This window comes from Bufo gargarizans, chromosome 1, assembly GCF_014858855.1.
Source record: "Bufo gargarizans isolate SCDJY-AF-19 chromosome 1, ASM1485885v1, whole genome shotgun sequence".
NCBI classification, from domain to species: Eukaryota; Metazoa; Chordata; class Amphibia; order Anura; family Bufonidae; genus Bufo; species Bufo gargarizans.
In genome coordinates, this window is record NC_058080.1 from 753,354,949 (window position 1) to 753,376,149 (window position 21,201).

At 41.0% G+C, this 21,201-nt stretch overlaps 1 long non-coding RNA gene and 1 pseudogene across 1 annotated transcript; both read right to left on the minus strand.

The window, feature by feature from the left end:
* Positions 1-1,188: 1,188 nt before the first annotated feature.
* Positions 1,189-17,463, minus strand: LOC122930672 (annotated as a pseudogene).
* A 14-nt stretch (positions 17,464-17,477) lies between these two features.
* Positions 17,478-20,233, minus strand: LOC122925169. Its single transcript, XR_006387551.1, has 3 exons — positions 20,132-20,233; positions 17,619-17,798; positions 17,478-17,535 (listed from the first exon to the last, which is right to left on the minus strand). It is a non-coding gene; the product is annotated as an uncharacterized LOC122925169 (long non-coding RNA).
* Positions 20,234-21,201: the final 968 nt, after the last annotated feature.

Below are 21,201 nucleotides of genomic sequence, written 5' to 3' on the forward strand. Positions count from 1 at the left end.
AAAGAAATCACGAATGAGGGGAAGGTCCTTGACACCTGCACCCGCCCCTCCGTGGGTAGAGGAGCGGCCCCGTGCTGGCGGCGGTCCAGCACTGGAACCAACTCCCCTACCATGGCTGCCTGAACGCCCATGTGCACTCATACTGTGTTGTTTATATTATATATGCAGAACAAAAAATAAAGAAAATAATGAGGGAAATTGGGAAAAACTTTATTGGGATGGGGACAATGGGACAAAAATTTAATGAAATATACTAGAAACACTAACAGTAAAAGCCTTTTTTAATTTTATTTCAAAGAAAAAAGACACATACACTAATGCAGATAATAATCACTACAACAACTGAACCCTAATAATCAATTTCTTTTTTCTTCTTCACAGATGCAAGACACAGAAACTAATCCCTACACAAACTAAACACTAACAATAAAGGACTTCTTTATTTTTTTTAAGAAAAAAGACGCAGACACTAACGCAGACAATAATCACTACACCAAATAAACCCTAATACACTAACAATCTAAGACTTTTTTTTATTTATTTTAACAGATGCAGCAAGACACAGACACTAAACCCTACACAAACTTAACACTAAAACACTAACACTAAGGGACTTTTTTTTGTTTTTGTCTTTTTTTAAAATGCAAGGCACAGAAACTAATCCCTACATAAACTAAACACTAAAACACTAACAATAAAGGACTTTTTTTTTTAAAAGAAAAAAGACGCTGACACTAAAGCAGACAATAATCACTACACCAAATGAACCCTAATACACTAACAATCTAAGACTTTTTTGGGGGGAGTTTTTTTCTTTTTTTTCACTGACAGAAGACGCAAACACAAACTAAACATTTCCTACATTCTGGACATGAACTGTTTTTCCAATGTGAGTTCCATGATGTGAAATTGGATTAGACTTTTGGGTAAAACATTTTCCTTATACAGTGTATGAAAATAGCTTCACTTCTTTGTAAATTCTGAACAAATTCTGAACAAAAACAGACTGATTTATGGGTAGAACATGCCCCGCATTCTTGGCATGAAAAATGGCTTTTCCCCTTCTGTGAGTTCTTTGGGGTCTAACAAGGTTTGATCTATGACCATAAAATTTCCCAAATTTTTGGTATCAAAATGGCTTCTTTCCTGTCCGAGTTCATTGAGGTTCGACAATTTGTGATTTAAAAGTTAAATATTTCCCACATTCTGGACATAAAATGGCATCTTCCCTTTGTGAATTTCCAGATGTTCAAGGTTTGCTTTTCTTAAGAAACATTTCCCACATTCTTAACATGAAATTGTCTTTTCCCCTATGTGAGTTTTTTTATGTTTAACAAGTTGTTGTTTCCAAGTAAAACATTTCCCACATTCTGGACATGGAAATGGCTTATCTCCTGTGTGAGTTCTTCGATGTCCAACAAGTGTTACTTTCTGTGCAAAACATTTACCACATTCTGGACATGAAAATGGCTTATCTCCCGTGTGAGTTCTTCGATGTCCAACAAGTGTTGCTTTCTTTGCAAAACATTTCCCACATTCTGAACATGAAAATGGCTTCTCCCCTGTGTGAATTCGTTGATGTTTAACAAGTTGTGATTTCCAAGTAAAACATTTCCCACATTCTGAACATGAAAATGGCTTCTCCCCTGTGTGAGTTCTTCGATGTCCAATAAGTGTTGTTTTGTGTGTAAAACATTTCCCACAATCTTCACATGAAAACGGAGTTGCTCCTGTGTGAATTTGTTGATGTTTATCAAGTTGTGATTTCCAGGTAAAACATTTTCCACATTCTGAACATGAAAATGGCTTATCTCCCGTATGAGTTCTTCGATGTACCACAAGTGTTTCTTTCTTTGCAAAACATTTCCCACATTCTGAACATGAAAATGGCTTCTCCCCTGTGTGAGTTCTTCGATGTCCAACAAGTTTTGTTTTTAGTGTAAAACATTTCCCACATTCTTCACATGAAAACGGCTTCTCCCCTGTGTGAATTCGTTGATGTTTAACAAGTTGTGGTTTCCAAGTAAAAGATTTCCCACATTCTAGACATGAAAATGGTGTCTCTCCTGTGTGACTTCGTTGATGTTTAACAAGTCGTGATTTCCAAGTAAAAGATTTTCCACATTCTGAACACGAAAATGGCTTCACCCCTATGTGAGTTTGTTGATGATCAACAAGTTGTGATTTCAAGGTAAAACATTTTCCACATTCTGAACATGAAAATGGCTTCACCCCTGTGTGAATTATTTGATGTCTAACAAGTGTTGTTTTGTGTGTAAAACATTTCCCACATTCTTCACATGAAAAAGGCGTCTCCCCTGTGTGAATTCTCTGATGTTCAACAAAATGTGTTTTTCTTATGAAGCATTTCCCACATTCTTGGCATGAAAATGGCTTCTCTCCTGTGTGAGTTCTTTGATGTTCAACGAGTGTTGTTTTGTGTGTAAAACATTTCCCACATTCTTCACATGAAAACGGCGTCTCCCCTGTGTGAATTCTCTGATGTTGAACAAGATGTGATTTTCTTATGAAACATTTCCCACATTCTTGGCATGAAAATGGCTTCTCTCCTGTGTGAGTTCTTTGATGTTCAACAAGTTGTGATTTCCAAGTAAAACATTTCCCACATTCTAAGCATGAAATTGTCTTCTTCTTAGTGTGCATTCTTTGATCTTTAATACCCTTTCTGTGACTTTGATTCTGCTTTACACTTTGTGATGAACCAGAAGATAGAAGATGTTTTAATGGATCAAACGAGCAAGTTTGGCTGTGAAGAGCTGAGGGTATATCCAAGCTAGTGGCATGCTCTTCATATGTGTCTTCAGCTTTAAAAGCTGAAGAGATCAGATGTCCCTCTGAGCTCCCGATACAATCATCTGCCAAAAACAAAACGGTATTTTTTTTAAATACTATAACCTTGAAATTGGAATAGATTATCATTATTGTGCCAATTATTCCATGGTGCTGTACATATAGAAACATAGAATGTGTCGGCAGATAAGAACCATTTGGCCAATCTACTCTGCCCAATATACTGAATACTATGAATAGCCCCTGGCCCTATCTTATATGAAGGATGGCCTTATGCCTTTCCCATGCATGCATAAACTCCTTTACTGTATTTGCAGCTACCACTTCTGCAGGAAGGCTATTTCCGTAAAGTAAAGTAATACTTCCTGATATTACTTTTAAACCTTTGCCCCTCTAATTTAAAACTATGTCCTCTTGTAGCAGTTTTTCTTTTAAATATTCTCTCCTCTTTTACCTTGTCGATTCCCTTCATGAATTTAAAAGTTTCTATCATATCCCCTCTGTCTCGTCTTTCTTCCAAGCTATACATGTTAAGGTCCTTTAATCTTTCCTGGTAAGTTTTATCCTGCAATTCATGTACCAGTTTAGTAGCTCTTCTCTGAACTCTCTCCAAAGTATCAATATCCTTCTGGAGATATGGTCTTCAGTACTGAGCACAATACTCCAAATTAGGTCTCACTAGTGCTCTGTAGAGCGGCATGAGCGCCTCCCTCTGTCTACTGGTAATGCCTCTCCCTATACACCCAAGCATTCTGCTAGCATTTCCTGCTGCTCTATGACATTGTCTGTCTACCTATAAGTCTTCTGAAATAATGACCCCTAAATCCCTTTTCTCAGATACTGAGGTTAGGACTGTATCACTGATTTTATATTCTGCTCTTGGGTTTTTACGCCCCAGGTGCATTATCTTGCACTTATCAACATTAAATTTTAGTTGCCAGATTTTTGACCATTCCTCTAGTTTTCCTAAATCCTTTTCCATTTGGTGTATCCCTCCAGGAACATCAACCCGGTTACAAATCTTTGTGTCATCAGCAAAAAGACACACCTTACCATCGAGGCCTTCTGCAATTTCGCTGATAAAGATATTAAATAATATGGGTCCCAGAACAGATCCCTGAGGTACCCCACTGGTAACAAGACCATGGTCTGAATATACTCCATTGACTACAACCCTCTGTTGTCTGTCCCTCAGCCACTGCCTAATCCATTCAACAATATGGGAGTACAAGCACAAAGACTGCAATTTATTGATAAGCCTTCTATGTGGGACAGTATCAAAAGCCTTACTAAAGTCTAGATAAGCAATGTCTACTGCACCTCCGCCATCTTTTACTTTAGTCACCCAATCAAAAAAATCAATAAGATTAGTTTGACATGATCTCCCTGAAGTAAACCCATGCTGTTTTCATCTTTCAATCCATGGGATTTTAGATGTTCCACAATCCTCTCCTTAAGTATGGTTTCCATTAATTTCCCCACTATTGATGTCTGGCTTACTGGCCTATAGTTGCCCGATTCCTCCCTACTACCTTTCTTGTGCATAACATTTGCTAATTCCCAATCTTCTGGGACGACTCCTGTTACCAGTGATTAGTCAAATAAATCTGTTAATGGTTTTGCTAGTTCACCGCTAAGCTCTATTAATAGCTTTGGGTGTATCCCATCAGGCCCCTGTGACTTATTTGTATTAATTTTAGACAGCTGACTTAGAACCTCTTCCTCTGTAAAGACACATGCATCAAAAGATTCATTAGTCTTCCTTCCTGAGGTCTTTTTCCTTCATTTTCCTTTGTAAAAACTGAACAGAAGTATTAATTGAGGCCGTTCAGCCAGTTCTTTATCTTCTTTCATATATAAAAAGGGGAGTACACATACATAAAACACAAATGCAATAAGCATTAGGGTCCATTCACACGTCCGCAATTCCGTTCCGCATTTTGATGCCCGGACACGGAATTGCGGACCCGCACTTCCGGGTCCGCAATTCCGTTCCTCCAAAAAATAGAACATATCCTATTCTTGTCCGCAATTGCGGACAAGAATAGGCATATTCTATAGTGCCAGCAATGTGCGGTCCGCAAAATGCGGAATGCAGATTGCCGCTGTACGTGTTTTGCGGCTTTGTGGATCCGCAAAACACGTTGCGGATGTGTGAATGGACCCTTAACAAGATAAGTGGAAGGAGAGAGAGGACCCTGGATGTTTATATTAAGAATTTCATACAAATTGCAAGGTTCTGTATGTAGCAAAATGCTGGCTGAACCTGCCTATCCTTTATGTGTAGAAGCAACTAGCAGTTAGATTTTAACATATTCAAATATTTGTTTTAGGTGAGATAAGCCGCCTCCAAAGATGTCTCCCCATTCAGAAAACATACACTTTGGCCAAGCCAAGTGGGTATTAGTGTTGATCGCGAAAATTCTAATCGCTAATTTTTATAGCAAATATTGGCACTTAGAGAATTTGCGAATATATAGATTTTTTTTCATCAGTACCCATGATCCCTCACTGCTTCTTGCTAGTGGGCCAATGAGAAGGCTGCAATATCTTTGACTTTAGGAGTAGTGTTGATTGTGAATTTTCGCATTGCAAATATTTGAATCGGGAATTTTCCGACTGCCGGTTTTTTTCGCAATCAAAAAAAAAAATGACTGGAGATCAAATATTTGCGGAATATCGCAAATTCGAATATTTCGCCTACAGCTCATTACTGGTGGGTATATGTATGAAAAATTTGGGATGGATACTAGTACCTGTGAGCAAAATTAACACTTAGAATTATATAGTCAGCTTAGAGGTAATGGGTCATCAGGAAATTACCTGTTTAAATTACATTTTTCTGTTTAACAGATTTCGGTTTTTTAAAAATAAATTTTCCATGATGCTATTTATATTAAATTAATACAGATATTTATACATATAATCATACAGTTTTCACACTGGCCACTATGAGGAAAGTATGTTAAAACTTTCTGTCTTTTGAGAGAATCTACATGGTCCACAGACACAATGGACAGGAATCGTCGGGAGAGTTTTGTAATCTTGGTTTGTGAAGGTCGGGAGGTAGCTGATAAACTGTGATATCACCTGTTGTGAGTGGAGGGTCCGGAGCTGCCTATACAGAGGTTTTACTTACTTAGTAATAAAAACTAATGAAAACTCAGGCTACTTTCACACTAGCGTTTTGTGCGGATCCGTCATGGACGTTTCAGATGATACAGCCGTCTGCATCCGTTTACAATGCATCAGTTTGTATTATCTTTAACATAGCCAAGTAGGATCCTTCTTGAACACCATTTAAAGTCAATGGAGGACTGATCCGTTTGCTATTGTGTCAGTAAAAAACGGATCCATCCCAATTGATTTACGTTGTGTGCCAGGACAGATCCGTTTGGCTCAGTTTCATCAGACGGACATCAAAACGCTGCAAGCAGCGTTTTGGTGTCAGTCTCCAAAGCGGAATGGAGACTGAACTGATGCAAACTGATTCATTCTAAGCGGATCCTTTTCTATTCAGAATGCATTAGAATGCAAACTGATCTGTTTTGGACCGCTTGTGAGAGCCCTGAACGGATCTCACAAACGGAAAGCCAAAACGCGAGTGTGAAAGTAGACGTACCTGTACAGAACAGAAAATCATGAATAAACCCAAAAAATATTTTTTAAATGGTTTTCTAGAGAGGAGTGAACTTCTTGAAAATAGTTTTGTGTCCAATTGGTTGAATAAAAAAAAAAGAAAACATAATTTGATTGGTGTCCAAATCGATTCTACATTAATCTGCTTCTATCGGGCTGAAAATTGGTATATGACACTCTATGATTTTTTCATATTTATCTTTTATCTCTTTTTTTTTAAAATGTTTTCCCTTCCCACCCTCCCACGTTGTCACATGTTTTGCATTTTCAGATTAGAAACTTTCCAAAAATTGTCCTTTAGACATAAGGCGCTGGGGGAAAGAACTATGGATTTTTGGGACCAGACGTTAAAAAATTATGTAATAACGGGTGCAGGTGCCTGCCCCTGTATACACACACATATGTTAAAGAGTACCTTTCACTACAATAAAAAATCTAAACTAAGCATACAGACATGCAGAGCGGCGCCTAGGGATCTTCCTGCACTTACTATTATCCCTGGGTGCCGCTCTGTTCTCCCGGTATACGCTCCGGTATCTTCAGATGTTCGGCTCAACTGGGTGGAGCCTGCCGGCGTCTCCTTCTCCCAGGCTGTAGCGCTGGTCAATCGCAGCGCTCAGCTCATAGCCTGAGAGTTTTTTTTTTATCTCAGGCTATGAGCTGAGCGCTGCGATTGGCCAGCGCTACAGCCTGGGAGAAGAAGATGCCGGCAGGCTCCACCCAGTTGAGCCGAACATATTAAGATACCGGAGCCTATATTGGGAGAACGGAGCGGCGCCCAGGGATAATAGTAAGTGCAGGGAGATCCGTGGGCGCCGCTCTCCATGTCTGTATGCTTAGTTTAGATTTTTTATTGTATTGAAAGGTCCTCTTTAATATAATGAGAAACAGTGGCTTGTTCTGCACAAGCTTCCAAAAATGATGTGTTAATGGGGGCAGAATGTCTGTATTTATACATGCACAAGTGCTAATTGTCAAAAGAAAGAGTAGCAGTTCTAAACAAACTTAGAAAAACTCTCCCTTTTAATTGGGAGCAGCAGCAGTACAAGTGTGGATGTAGAAAGGGTAGAGTAATAGTTGCATATAGCCACACAAGTAGAGGTAGCAGCATAGCATGGAACAGACAAGGCAGCAGATGTGTGTGTAGGTGTATACCAGTAACGGTAATGGCAGTAGGGGGGATTAGCAGTTTTGATGGCAGCAGCCATACTTTACTGAGCATAATGGTAGGAAGGCAGACAACTGCAGTGGTATGATGGAAGCAGATTCAGCAGCCATATGTTATGAAGCATAATAGGTAGGCAGGCAGACAGCAAAAGTGGCATGATGGATTCAGCAGCAGCCATATGATATGGAACAAGATGGTAGGCAGGCAGTGGAAGTGGCATGATTGTGGCAGAAGCCATATCGTACATAACAAAATGATAGCCTGGTCTCAGCTGGAGATATGAAAGTCCTCATAGATCCATGCCTCATTCAATCTGACAAAAGTGATGTCTTGTACACTGGCATCGGACAACTTTGTTTGGGTGTCTTGATGCTCTGAAACTCCTCCTAGATTAAACTAGATTCTGGGCATCACAGTACAGAGAGAGCAAACTAGGCCAGTTCCAGCCACTGTTCCACTCTGCCTGCCCAGAAGTCCATGGGGTCAGGGATGCTGGAAAAAGGCCTGAGTCGGGGTATTCAAACGGCATGTCTTCTTTTGTTGATTTGCACCAGCCTCATGTGGCACATGAAAAAAACTGCTCAATCATGTTGATAATCTAAACCCCTTGCTGCAGAGTTTGCTGCTTGTGGTAGTCGAGACAGTTGGAGGTGGATGCCTCTGGGGTTGTGTGGGGTGGGCTAGGGTGATAAAGGGACCTCCTGGTCAGATACATGGGTAATAGGCATCTGCACAATGAAAGCAAGCTGCATACACACTGTATCCTGGTAATAAAGCAATTTGACCTCCCTTTAGGCAACAGGAAAATATTACCCCATTTTGCTGTGATCACAAAGGTCTAGAAGCATAGCGATCACTGCAGTAACCATCAGATTGCTTAATGGGAAGGATATGCCAGTCATTACATAAAGAAGCAAGCATACAGCTTGCTATTCTCACCAACGAGCCCAAGAACCCAGTTCTTTCTGGCTCTGCCCCCGCAGTGAGATGTTTGGTCATCATGGCTACAGTTGTCATCATTGTCTACCTTATTACCCTGCACAAGCAACTCCTCCTCCTCCAAAGGCAACCCAAATTCTCTACCACAGGACAGTACAAGGCAGGGATTGCCTTTTTGGAGAAATAATGTTGGCTAGGTATCTTCCAGAGAGGCCGAGAACATGCCATCAGCTCCCTAAAGGCAGAAAAAATCCATTAAGTGGTATGGCAGCGACAGCACCACCAGTAACTCGGCCACGGATTTAAGCTTGTGCACCAGTGGATCGTTGGGAGTGTAGAGTTTTCTTGTAGCCACACATTACATTATCGGGAGAGGGAGGACACTCTTGTTGCACTAGCTGGCATCACACAGAGCTAGCAGCAGCCAATCTTTGCTTTGGTCTGGCAAGTTTTGATCTGACACTAAGGTCCCTTTCACACGAGCGTGATTTCCGCGCGGGTGCCATGCATGACCTGAACGCATAGCACCCGCACTGAATCCTGACCCATTCATTTCAATGGGGCTGTGTACATGAGCGGTTTTTTTCACGCATTACTTCTGCAATGCTTTGAAATCGCAGCATGTTCTATATTCTGCGTTTGTAACGCAGGTCAGGCCCCATAGAAGTGAATGGGGCTGCGTGAAAAACGCATTGCATCCGCAAGCAAGTGCGGGTGCGATGCGTTTTTCACTGATGGTTGCTAAGAGACGTTGTTTGTAAACATTCCGTTTTTTTATCACGCGCGTGAAAAACGCATCAAAACGCATTGCACCTGCGCGGAAAAAACTGAACAACTAAACGCAATCGCAGACAAAACTGACTTGTTTTAGTGCCAAAATCGCAGCATTTTCACTGAACGCACCCTGAACGCATCCGGATCAAATCCGTCACGCCCGTGTGAAACCAGCCTAACAGTATCAGTGGTATCACTAATTTCTCAGTTGACCATAATAGAAGCAGATCATCACCCTGCATTTTTTGGGAGGTTCTGGCTATACATTGCCTCTGCTTTTAATTGCTGCCACCACCCTCCTCCTTAAAATCCTGATCCAACCCCCAGGTCCTGTCCAACATACAATCATCATCATTCTCGCCCTTCACCCTCTGCTCTTAATTGCTGCCACCACCCTCCTCCTCAGGACCCTGATCCAACCCCCAGGTCCTGTCCAACACACAATCATCATCATTATCACCCTTCACGTCACTTTTATTAGACTGTGATATATCATTGTGGCCTTCTTACCTCCCTTCCCCATTCCCTGCTCTGTATTTGCCCCAAGAGCCACTGTCGCTACCATTGCCCCTACCACCACCACTGTTGCTACAAGTGCCACTACTATAACCACAGCTATGCTTGGGATCCCCCACCTCCGCTTGAACCATCTCCTCATGGCAGTCCAAATGCTGTCTGTTCTCAGACACTATCTTGAGTATCATCCATAGCACATGGGGTTTTGTTGCATCTTAGAAAAAATTAAGGCACTCCACTAGAAGTGGCCAGTGCAGACAGAGAGCATGCAACTGAATGGCTTCTAAGGGGTTGCAAGAAGGAGGAAAATTAAAAATGTGGTGACGCCTGGCTCCAATGCTCGGTGTCAAACTGAGATGTGACATCCACATCATCTGGCTGTGACTTTTGTAGTAAGGCTTTTGCTATAATACAATATGTTTAATAACACAGATTTAATGCAGTGAAATGGGTTTTAGAAGAAAAAAAAGGGCACTTGTTCAGTGTTTGCAGCAGAATGATATCTGGGTGCTGGCAATAAGTCTACAAACGGTAGAAATTTGAGGATTTTTTTAAAAAAAAAAGCTGTCTGTTCATTTACAGAAAAAAAAGTTTATTTTTCTCACAGGGGGTTTTGTAATGTGGAGCAAGTCCAGCAATGAAACCCTTAATTCAAAAAGATAGCTAATATTTAATAAGAATAACAAAAGACTAACCTATATAGTTACCTAGGTAGGTCCACACTTGGCTGGGTGAGCTATCTACTGGGTGGGGGGGGGGGGGAGAGGTGTCCCTATACTGCTACCCTGATCTACACCTCAGCCCAGGGACGTCCCCTGGTGGTGGAGACTCCCTGTCCTCGAGCCTAGCCTCGCCTCCTGTCTAACCCTAGGATGGTGACAGGTGGTGAAAGCTGGTGCCGCAGTGGCCTACCAATCGATAACTAACACACACACAAAGAAATAGAAAAAAGGTGCCCACTGTATACAGCCCTCGTGATGGTACGCCAGGAAGTACAAGGTACACCAAGTATTACATAAAAACACCCTCTAGTATGATAGTTGAGGATGATAATCTAGCATGATAATCAAAATTAACCCCGACGCGTTTCACCCACAAAGTGGGATCATCAGGGGGTGATGGGAGGTGAATATATAGTGATATTCAGAAAACCTCAGTAATCAACCGACGGAGCTCAGATGCATCGAACAAGCTCCGTAAGACGGGTGTAAATAATATTGAGTATTAGAGTCGGACCCAACCTTGATGAATACGTAAATAAATAAATAAATATATACCGGATGGCGAAGTACATACGGTCAGTTGTCCACAACCTGAGCAGTTGCGGGTCGTGTAGGAGTCACATTGCGGATCGCGTTGACAGATTACTGGGAGGGGCTGGAGAAGATCCAGCGGTCATGGTCCATATCGGAACCAATGACAAAGTTAGAGGTAGGTGGAGAGTCCTTAAAAATGATTTCAGGGATTTAGGTCAAAAGCTGAGGGCAAGGACCTCAAAGGTAGTATTTTCCGAAATACTGCCTGTACCACGAGCCACACAAGAAAGGCAGCGGGAGATTATGGAGATTAACAAGTGGCTCAAGAACTGGTGTAGGAAGGAGGGGTTTGGGTTCCTGGAGAACTGGGCCGATTTTTCTATCGGCTACAGGCTCTATCGTAGGGACGGGCTGCACCTCAATGGGGAAGGGGCAGCTGTGCTGGGGAGAAAGATGGCTAGAAGGTTGGAGGAGTGTTTAAACTAGGGACTGGGGGGGAGGGTAATTACGTTATAGGACGGGAAGATAGTGCAGATAGAGACCGGGGGCAAAGTAATGGGACTGGGGGAGGAATGGAAGGAGGGACTAGAACAGTTCAGAAGGAAAGGTGTAGGGTAAAAAATATACATAAACCTCTCAAATGTATGTATACTAATGCCAGAAGCCTGACTAATAAAACTGGTGAACTGGAATTAGTGATGTGTGAGGAGAATTATGACATAGTGGGAATAACTGAGACATGGCTGGATGATAGCTATGACTGGTAACTATGTACAAGGTTACAGTCTGTTTAGAAAGGATCGTCAAAACCGGAGAGGAGGAGGGGTCTGCCTCTATGTAAAGTCCGGTCTAAAGCCCACACTCCGCGAAGATATAAATGAGGGACATGAACATGTGGAGTCACTGTGGGTAGAGATACATGGAGCTAAAAACAACAATAAATTACTAATAGGAGTTTACTATAAACCACCTAATATACCAGAGTCCACAGAAAATCTATTACTAAACGAGATAGACGAGGCGGCAAATCATAATGAGGTGGTTATTATGGGGGACTTCAACTACCCAGATATAGACTGGGAAACTGAAACTTGTATATCTCATAAAGGAAACAGGTTCTTGGCAATAACCAAAGACAATTACCTCTCCCAACTGGTTCAGGACCCGACTAGAGGGACGGCCATACTGGACTTAGTATTAACCAATAGGCCGGACAGAACAACAGACGTGCAGGTTAGGGGACACCTGGGAAATAGTGACCACAAAGTAATAACCTTCCAATTATCATTCAAAAGAGCGTTTCTACAGGGAGGAACAAAAATACCAAACTTCAAAAAAGCTAAATTTAGCCAACTAAGAGAGGCCATAGGCCAAACTAACTGGGACAAAGTCCTCAAAAATAAAAATACAGCCACAAAATGGGATATCTTTAAAAACATCCTAAAATCTCATTGTGAGAGGTACATACCGTATGGTAATAAAAGGTTAAGGAATAAAAAGAAACCAATGTGGATAAATAGAACTGTAACGAAAGCAATAAATGACAAAAAGAAAGCATATCATTCACTGAAACAGGAGGGGAGCACGGAAGCACTGAAAAACTATAAGGAAAAAAATAGAACATGTAAAAAACAAATAAAAGCGGCCAAACTAGAGACCGAGAGATTAATTGCCAAAGAGAGTAAAACTAACCCTAAAATGTTCTTCAATTATATAAATGTTAAAAAGTATAAATCTGAAGGTGTCGGCCCTTTAAAGAGTAATGAGGGGGAAGTCGCAGAGAGCGATGAGGAGAAAGCAAAGCTGTTAAATATTTTTTTCTCCAATGTATTCACTGAGGAAAATAAATTGTCAGATGACATGCAGAATGCAAAAATAAATTCCCCATTAAAAGTGTCCTGTCTGACCCAGGAAGAAGTACATCAGCGACTTAAAACGATTAAAATAGACAAATCGCCAGGACCGGATGACATACACCCCCGTATCCTAAAGGAATTAAGTAATGTCATAGCCAGACCCTTATTTCTGATATTTGCAGACTCTATACTGACAGGGAATGTCCCACAGGATTGGCGCATGGCATATGTGGTGCCAATATTCAAAAAGGGGCCAAAAACAGACCCTGGAAACTATAGGCCGGTAAGTTTAACATCTGTTGTGGGTAAACTGTTTGAAGGTTTTCTGAGAGATGCTATGTTAGAGCATCTTATCGGAAATAAGCAAATAACGCCATATCAGCATGGCTTCGTGAGGGATCGGTCATGTCAGACTAAATTAATCAGTTTCTATGAGGAGGTAAGTTCTAGACTTGACAGCAGCGAATCAATGGATGTCGTATATCTGGACTTCTCCAAAGCATTTGACACTGTACCACATAAAAGGTTAGTATATAAAATGAGAATGCTCGGACTGGGAGAAAACATCTGTATGTGGGTAAGTAACTGGCCGAGTGATAGAAAACAGAGGGTGGTTATTAACGGTACACACTCAGATTGGGTCACTGTCACTAGTGGGGTACCTCAGGGGTCAGTATTGGGCCCTATTCTCTTCAATATATTTATTATTGATCTTGTAGAAGGCTTGCATAGTAAAGTATAAATTTTCGCAGATGACACTAAACTGTGTAAAGTAATTTACACTGATGAGGACAGTATACAGCTACAGAGGGATCTGGATAGACTGGAGGCTTGGGCAGATAAGTGGCAGATGGGGTTTAACACTGATAAATGTAAAGTTATGCACATGGGAAGGAAAAATGCAAGTCAACCGTACATACTAAATGGTAAAACACTCGGTAACACTGACATGGAAAAGGATCTAGGAATTTTAATAAACAGCAAACTAAGCTGCAAAAACCAGTGTCAGGCAGCTGCTGCCAAGGCCAATAAGATAATGGGTTGCATCAGAAGGGGCATAGATTCCCGTGATGAGAACAGAGTCTTACCACTTTACAAATCGCTAGTCAGACCACACATGGAGTACTGTGTACAGTTCTGGGCTCCTGTAAACAAGGCAGACATAGCAGAGCTGGAGAAGGTCCAGAGGAGGGCAACTAAAGTAATAACTGGAATAGGGCAACTACAGTACCCTGAAAGATTATCAAAATTAGAGTTATTCACTTTAGAAAAAAGACGACTGAGGGGAGATCTAATTAATATGTATAAATATATCAAGGGTCAGTACAGAGATCTATCCCATCAGCTATTTATCCCCAGGACTGTCACTGTGACGAGGGGACATCCTCTGCGCCTGGAGGAAAGAAGGTTTGTACACAAACATAGAAAAGGATTCTTTACGGTAAGAGCAGTGAGACTATGGAACTCTCTGCCTGAGGAGGTGGTGATGGTGAGTACAATAAAGGAATTCAAGAGGGGCCTGGACGTATTTCTGGAGCTTAATAATATTACAGGCTATAGCCACTAGAGAGGGGTCTTCCTCTGGATCAACTTGCGGGATAACAGGCCGAACTGGATGGACAAATGTCTTTTTTCGGCCTTATGTACTATGTTACTATGTTACTATGTTACTATGTTACAACATGCGGGCCTTGAATTTCTGCGGAGCCCAATGCCCAATTCGGTATAGTCGTACTGGATAGGTACCAGTGCGGTGGGATATGGTAATAGTAATCACAGGGCATCAATTTTGGTCACCCTGCGCATCACGATTCCGCCCAGGTCATGTGATTGAAATATAACTCAATAACAAACGGATGCCAATTTGATCAGCCTTTAAGAGAGGGGCTCATGCAGATACACCAGTGTTGACCATAGGCCTCGTTAGATAACCATCCTATTAGGGTCAGCATTGAGAGTCCTCCTCAGGGTCCGAGGAGGACCTTGAGAGGCGGAACATATAAAGAGCCACCTGACAGATAATGAGCAGCATCTGCGAAGGTGTGGAAACTTGTCAGCAACAATGAAAACAAGAGAGATCTGTCAGATAGACTCCTGAGTCTTCCGTCTATCTGAACTTCTAAGATCTCTTCCAGGGCCGGCGGTGACACTATCACACTACCTAACACCCTGCACTGGAACCAGCTACATTATCAGCTACGAATCAGCTACACTATATCACGATCTAACCTACACTGACTATCTCCCACTAACTGTCTGCATTATATATATAAGCTAACTAACTATCTAATGTAATGACACAGCAAAGCACAGAGCACAGCAATGACACTGCTCTCTCTCTCTCTCTCTCAGAAATAAAAAAAAACTGCAGAAAATGGCTGCTGGGGAGGTTCTTATATAGTTAGGGGTAGGCAACTTCTCTATTGGTTGCTAGGGATGTTGCTAAGCACTTACAAAGTAATTGCAGCCTTCTCATTGGCCCACAAGCAAGAAGCCGGGAGGGATTATGGGTTCAGATTTTAAAAAAATCTAGAATATTCGCGAATACGAATATATAGCACAATATTCTAAATTGTCGCAAATTCTCGAAGTGGTGATATTCATGATTAAAATTTGAATATTCGCGCTCTACACTACTCACTACATTAGTGGCTTGCGTCTGTAATATCTTTTTATCAGACACTGCCACATAACACCCTTCCAGGTCACAAGCTGAAGAGAAAATGTTGATTCCTCTATCTCAGCATAAGTAGCTGCCTGCCCCCCTGCTCCCTAATTGGCTTATCCAGGCTATCTGCCAGCCTCTGAGCCAAATAGGACAACCCACCTCCACTTCCTCCCAGTGTCATATCATCCTCGATCTTCTTCCTCCCCCATGCTTTTCCACGCTAACACTCACAGTAAAATGGCGCTGGGTTCAGTTTTTACATGATTCGTCCGAAACAAGTCAAATCTTCAGACTCATTTGGCAGGGGAATTTTTGTGACACCGATAACAAATCCAATTACTACAGAATCGATTTTCTCATCTCTAAATAGGTCATTTTCTGATAACAAATTCCTTTTAAGACAGTGATGGGAAAACAGTTTACAATCTAACAATAGACCTCACAACAAGGACCAGTAGATCATGGTGTTAGGCCACCAGACTGTTCTCTTCCAGTTTTCCACTTCTTCACAGGGTCATGTTCTCTTCTGTCTCAAGAACCTTCACCGAAGGGTCACGTGACCAAACATCCTACTGTATATACACAATGTCATAACAACACACAGCCTGGACACTCGGTGGCAGGATAGCAGTGGACATAAGTCATAAAGATCTCAGGCTGTACTGAATGGATGCACATTACAATAAAACAAACTTATTATATAGCACTGAGGCAGATAATAGCCGCCAATTTCAATACACAGTAATAAACCATAGAAATAACTGTTAAGCACATTTTTAGAAAGGTCGGGGTGGGGTCTTTCCTCATCTCCCAAGTCTAATAAGACCAAATAGTTCCTTAGTTCCAAAATTAAGCAAATGCTTTTCCCTCATCAGTACTGACAGCAGATAAATAAATCGGCCATCTTCACAGAGGCATATTTTACTTTAACAGTATGTTTCACCTGTAAAAGTCTCATATTTTTATACATATTTAATATGTATTTTGGCTGCTCTGTTTATTTGTTTCTACTCACCTGGGTGGTTATCTGTAGAAATTTCTTGCTTACACTGGTCATCGCCCCACACATATGTCTCTGTAGAAATTTCTTCCTTACACTGGTCATCACCCCTCACATATGTATATGTAGAATTAATATTATTCAGATCTTTATCCACATTCAAAAGCTGCAAAACAAACAATATTATTATCACAATCAATCATACAAATAACTTAATAAATGTTCAAAATGAGTAGAGAGGATCATTAATTATCACGACAAACAAAACAATAACATGACAGCACTATTTATCTTATGGCTGTAGATCTTCTTCATCAGAACATAGATATTAGATGATGGCTCAATGACAAGAACCTCATATGTTTTTGGAATGGCTAGACGTTGATCAAATTGATTTAGTGGAGAAAGTTGGCCTTCAGTGATGTTAGTCTCAGGAAAAAGAAAGGAAAAGATAAAAATAAATCCAGTTGGTTTCTTATTCCTGCTGCCAGTATCCGTAACCAGAACATTTAAAGCGGTTCCAGGCATCTTTAATCCCATCATCTCACCATATTTTATTACACACGTACAATAATAATGGATGACCAAGACTGAACACAAGGAATTCACAGCCTTCTACAGACCATAGGAGAATATCTACCTGATGTTCCTGTGGAGGATGAGGACTGGGACATCTCTCTGGTGTTCTTCTCTTACTGGATATTCCTGTAGGAGACACATACAGTGACTGAATTCATTCTTTACATACAGATAATTAAAATACATTTTTATTTAGTTCTATTACCTGGTGATGTGAGGGTCTGGTGCTTCTCCATCATGGCCTCCTTGTATAGATCCTTGTGTCCTTCTACATACTCCCACTCCTCCATGGAGAAATAGACAGTGACATCCTGACACCTTATAGGAACCTGCCAACACAATGATACAGTCATCACCCAGACCCTTCCAGTGCTGTTACTGTATAATGTCCCAGCATTGCCAGCAGTGTCACCTCTCCAGTCAGCAGCTCAATCATCTTGTGGGTGAGTTCTAGGATCTTCTGTTCATTGATCTCCTCATGTTTCAAGGAGTGAGGTGGAGGCCCTGTGATTGGGCTCAGGGTTCTTCCCCATCCTTCAGATACATGACCCTGACAGTGCTCGTTAGAGGTCTTCTTCACCACTGTGTAATCCTGGGTATGGGGGAACACCGTAATAAATATCACTACTGACATTTCCAGAGTCCATCACCTCTACAGCTATTTCAATCTGTTATTACCAGGGTGGATAAAAATCAATGATTTAAAAAAAAAAATTTTAAGGATTTTTTTTATTTAATTCGGATTTTTTTTAAATAAAATGCTTTTTGAGGAAAATATATTACTATCCAAAGGTTATTCCATCATGAAATAAAGATTAGTTTTTTAATTATGTAGAATAAGGCTGTATATGTTTCATTTTTTTGGTAAATAAATTTCATTAATCCATTCACACTGTCATGCTCTTCCAGAGGTTTTTGTAAGATTATTGGGCAGTTTCTCTGCTTACAAGATATTATCACAGATTTTTGGTTTACTTTTGCAGTTCTCAAAACTGAATTTGACTCAGCAGAGATCACATGCCTCTTCTTTACAGCAAAAATGTTATAACATGAACAGAGTTGAGAAAAAGACCTTAATCCTAACTTCTACAAACCTATGAATACAGAATCAACCTAATTAAACTAATATAAAAAAGTTGTTATTCTAAAAATCTTCATCTACTTGCACATTATAAGTTATACCAGCAAGAATTAGTCTTTATGTAGAAAACTATGATTTAAATCAAATCCACCATGGTTATTACCATATACAGACGTGGACAAAATTGTTGGTACCCTTTGGTCAATGAAAGAAAAAGTCACAATGGTCACAGAAATAACTTTAATCTGACAAAAGTAATAATAAATTAAAATTCTATAAATGTTAACCAATGAAAGTCAGACATTGTTTTTCAACCATGCTTCAACAGAATTATGTAAAAAAATAAACTCATGAAACAGGCATGGACAAAAATGATGGTACCCCTAGAAAACACAGAACATAATGTGACCAAAGGGACATGTTAATTCAAGGTGTGTCCACTAATTAGCATCACAGGTGTCTACAACCTTGTAATCAGCCATTGGGCCTATATATATGGCTCCAGGTAATCACTGTGTTGTTTGGTGATATGGTGTGTACCACACTCGACATGGACCAGAGGAAGCAAAGGAAAGAGCTGTCTCAAGAGATCAGAAAGAAAATTATAGACAAGCATGTTAAAGGTAAAGGCTATAAGACCATCTCCAAGCAACTAGATGTTCCTGTGAGTACAGTTGCACATATTATTCATAAGTTTAAGATCCATGGGACTGTAGCCAACCTCCCTGGACGTGGCCGCAGGAGGAAAATTGATGACAAATCTAAGAGACGGATAATCCGAATGGTAACAAAAGAGCCTAGAAAGACTTCTAAAGAGATTCAAGGTGAACTTCATGCTCAAGGAACATCAGTGTCAGATCGCACCATCCGTCGTTGTTTGAGCCAAAGTGGACTACATGGGAGACGACCAAGGAGGACACCATTGTTGAAAACGAATCATAAAAAAGCAAGACTGGAATATGCCAAACTACATGTTGACAAGCCACAAAGCTTCTGGGAGAATGTCCTGTGGACAGATGAGACAAAAATCGAAGTTTTTGCCAAGGCACATCAGCTGTATGTTCACAGACGAAAAAATGAAGCATATCAAGAAAAGAACACTGTCCCTACTGTGAAACATGGAGGAGGCTCTGTTATGTTCTGGGGCTGCTTTGCTGCGTCTGGCACAGGGTGTCTTGAATCTGTGCAGGGTACAATGAAATCTCAAGACTATCAAGGAATTCTAGAGAGAAATGTACTAGCCAGTGTCAGAAAGCTTGGTCTCAGTCGCAGGTCATGGGTCTTGCAACAGGACAATGACCCAAAACACACCGCTAAAAACACCCAAGAATGGCTAAGAGGAAAAAATTGGACTATTCTAAAGTGGCCTTCTATGAGCCCTGACCTCAATCCTATTGAGCATCTTTGGAAGGAGCTGAAACATGCAGTCTGGAAAAGGCACCCTTCAAACCGGACACAACTGGAGCAGTTTGCTCATGAGGAGTGGGCCAAAATACCTGCTGAGAGGTGCAGATGTCTCATTGACAGTTACAGGAAGCGTTTGATTGCAGTGATTGCCTCAAAAGGTTGCGCAACAAAATATTAAGTTAGGGGTACCATCATTTTTGTCCATGCCTGTTTCATGAGTTTATTTTTTTACATAATTCTGTTGAAGCATGGTTGAAAAACAATGTCTGACTTTCATTGGTTAACATTTATAGAATTTTAATTTATTATTACTTTTGTCAGATTAAAGTTATTTCTGTGACCATTGTGACTTTTTCTTTCATTGACCAAAGGGTACCAACAATTTTGTCCACGTCTGTATAATAATGATGTAATGTGACATCATCAGAATCTCTCACCTCTCCAGTAAGTTGGAAGAGTATCTCTAGGGTGAGATTTAATATCCTCTCTGCCATCTTGTCTCTGTCCCTATCCATGATGCGTGAATCAGGAAAATTCTGTTCAGTGGAAGATAATAACTGAGATGTTTCTATATTCTAGAAACCTAAATGGAAAGAAGAAGAAACAATGTAAAAAAACTGACATAATCCCATGTAAAATACATGAATTAGTTAATAAGGGGGAACATCTGAGGAGATATTTCAGTGTAGATGTTGTTTCCCCACCTCCCAGGGACAGCAAACAACATGGAAGGTAGTAATAAAAAGCCCTTCACCTATACCTGATCCAGTTGTTTCCTGCCACTTGGGATACTTAGTAGAAGGTGAAAGCGGAGTATGATTGTTTCAAGCGGTAGCAGTGTCCTCCCTGTTTTGGGTGTAAGTCCTCCTGCGGGAAGGCAGCCCCGTGATGTGGCGCAGATATTGGAAAGTTTAATTCTGATGGGATCAGGCTATGTCTGAAAGGCTTTAATATTAATATATTATATATTCGCTAGGATATGCCATCAGTGTCAGACAGTTGTGGGACTCACCTCTGAGAGACGCTCCCATGTCCAGAACAGAGCAGCTGTGCATGTGCTGCCACCCTCCAATGACCGCTATGCGAGTTCTAAAAATAGCAGCTATTTTCAACAGTCCCACAGTGACGAATGGAGTGGTGGCCGCACATGCGCCATGCGCTCTTTATTCACTACTATGGGACTTCTGAAATGAGCTGACAGCACTAGCTTGGATATTTTCAGAAGTCTTCTAACATCGGTTCGAGAAAAAGCTGCACATACACAGTGCACACTCCTTCACTTTGAGGCCCAAGTTCTGGAGACAGGAGCAAATTCCAGACATAGGACCCTGCACCTGACACTTGTGAGGGATGATAATCCATTTTGTATAAACATGTCCTCCATCTTGTGTATATGGGAGATTTAGGTCAGGTCCTAAATGGAGCTTACAAGGTTAATCTAAAACAAGGCATGAAAAGGTCAGCTCATGTGTGCACCCACCCTCCCCCCCCTCCCCCCAGTTTCCTC